We start from the raw sequence: 2685 nt of genomic DNA, 5'->3' as shown, positions 1-2685 counted from the left end.
GGGATGATAGAAGGAGAGTTGATGCCTTTGAACTGTGGTGCTGGAGAAGAATACTGAATATATCATGGACTGCTAAGAAAACAAACAAGTTTCACCTGGAGACAGTGAAATCAGGCTATTCCTTAGAGGCAAGGATTCTGAAGCTTCATCTGACATACGTTGGACATGTTGCAAGGCAGGATCAGTCCTTAGAGAGGGACGTCAAACTTGGGAGGGTGGAGGGACAGCACAGGAGAGGAAGATCCTAGATGAGACGGGTTGATTCAGTCACTAGGGTGATGGGAATAGGTGTGTTGGAGACAAAATTGGCAAGGGATAGAGCAGGCTTTAGGGCTGTGTACATAGGATTGCTGTGAGTTGTAGGCAACTCTACGGCACATAAGAAAAACTTATTTGCTTGTAAATGTTCCATTTCGTGTTGACACTGTCAATCAAAATATTTAATTAATCTCATTGAACATGTTCAGGTATTTTTACATTACAGGTTGTGTATTTAAAATGAAAATATATTAAGACAAGAGACTGGAATAAAAATTCATCTAATCTTGTCATCAATTCTCATAAATAGTTGGGTCAAAATCAATAACCATTTTTATATCTATAGTTCTCAGACAAATCATCAAAATGTTAATCAAGAACTATATACAGTTCCTGAGTAAGGAATAGATATGAACTATGATTCCAAAGGAGGGCATTTCTAAATTCTATAGTGGGAATACATGAAATCCAAACTCTCCTTCTACACCAACTTCGTATCACTTTTCAGGATCCCAGGAGAAGAGCTAATGCAAATACCTAGTTTCCATTTTGCAGTCTTCAAAGTGCTGACTCATATCACTAATTGATATGTTTGGCTCTTTGGGGACAGACTTAGTGTCAGAATCCTTGTGACCAAAGATGTGTCAACCATTCAATAGTTAAGGATTGGTTTATAAGACGAAACCTCTTTCATTGTTGCCATATTAGTGATAAACTGCTGTACTAACTTCCTTGGATTCTCAATTTTCTACATAAAATATAACCCCACATTGATTTTTTTCTTTCTTTACATATTCTTGAATCCCTCATAATAGAAAGTATATTCCTGCCTTCTTCTCTAATTGAAGACAGGACTTTTATATCAATCAGGATTATGGGCATTTTTTGGTTGCTTATTCTAGATTGTTGTTGTGTATCAGATCCTAAGCTGACCCTCCAGTGGATTTTCAGAGGCAGTTAATCATATAAGACCTGTGGAATACCTGATAAATTCAAACCATGTGCCTTCAGAATTGAAGTGTAGCTCCTTTGCACTAAGCCACTGAAAATGTGATGTATGTGAAACATAAAAGTAAGAATAAAGCTGGTGTTTTAAAGTAAAAATGAGATTCCTTGCTTTAATCTCTTCACCCCCCCAATTGCTGTAGTTTTTATAACCACTTATAGATCTAGCAGAACCTTGGTGGTGCGGTTGTTAAACACTTGGATGCTAACCAAAAGATTGGTGATTTCTATCTCTCAGCTACTCCGCATAAATATGTTTCAACAAAGATGTACAACCTTGGAAACTCTAATGCAATTGTACTCTGTCAGATACCTATTTCCCTTAAACCTATTCTAATTCGCAGTGATCCTCTATTTGATTTCCAAGGCTGAAAAATCTTTTTGGAAGTGAAGAGAGGCTGATGAATTCAAACTACTGACATTTTGGTTAGCAGTCTAACCAAATCACACATTCCACAACCAATATCACTATAAATAAAAATTGACTTGATGGGAGTAGCTATGTTTTTAGTTATCAATCTAACTTCAGATCTATAGAAGACTTCCATTGTCTACCAATATATGCCTCAGTCTTCCAAAGTTCCATTGTTATCCTCCTGAAAAGCAAACAAAAATCAGTAAAAAAAAATCACTCATTTATTATTTGAGGGATAAGGGATGACTGAATAAAGAGTAGAATTGATGTTAGTTTACAATCATCTATTAATTTTTTCTGTGGCCATTTATTATCTGATATGTGAAGAGTAGTGAGGATAACAAAATGCCACAAGGAGCTGTTTAAACTTAAGCTTTAAAATTGAAAGAAACAAATAAATAATACATAAATAGAAATATAAACTATGATACTGTTCTAATTGATGTTAGGTGCTGTCAAGTCAAATATGGCTCACAGCAACCCTATGAACAATTGATCTGAACATGCTCGATCCCGTGTCATCTCTCAATCTCTGACACACTCAAGTCATTGCCCCAGTCACCATGTCAACCCATCTGGCAGAGGATCTTTTCCTTTTTCAGCACCCCTTCAACTTCCCAAGCGTGATGTTCTTCTCCAAGGAATAATCTCTCCTAGCAACATGCACAAAATATGTGAGTTGAACCTTTATCATCTTTGTTTCCAAGCTCTTTAGCTGCACCTTCTCCAGGATGTAAGTACTATAAAACTAAAGTGGAAGGATCTGAAAAGAGACATCAGAGAAAATAAGCATGGCTGATGATAGAAAGCAGATTTTCTGAGGAAGTACGTTTAAGTAAAAATCTGAAGCAGAGACTTTAGCTAAGACAGCTGACTGGCCCAGACAGATATGGATAACTAGGATGAAGACTTCTATAGGGTAAAAGAAAGAGAAGATGAGAAACTTTATCACCTTCTGGAAACTTCAGAGTAGACAAAATTTCTTATCTATACCAAACAGATTCATC

Source organism: Elephantulus edwardii, unplaced genomic scaffold, assembly GCF_000299155.1.
Source record: "Elephantulus edwardii isolate Elephantulus edwardi_28Jun2011 unplaced genomic scaffold, EleEdw1.0 scaffold00069, whole genome shotgun sequence".
Classification (NCBI taxonomy): Eukaryota; Metazoa; Chordata; class Mammalia; order Macroscelidea; family Macroscelididae; genus Elephantulus; species Elephantulus edwardii.
The sequence above is the reverse complement of the archived record's forward strand: the minus strand, read 5'-3'. Positions refer to the sequence as shown.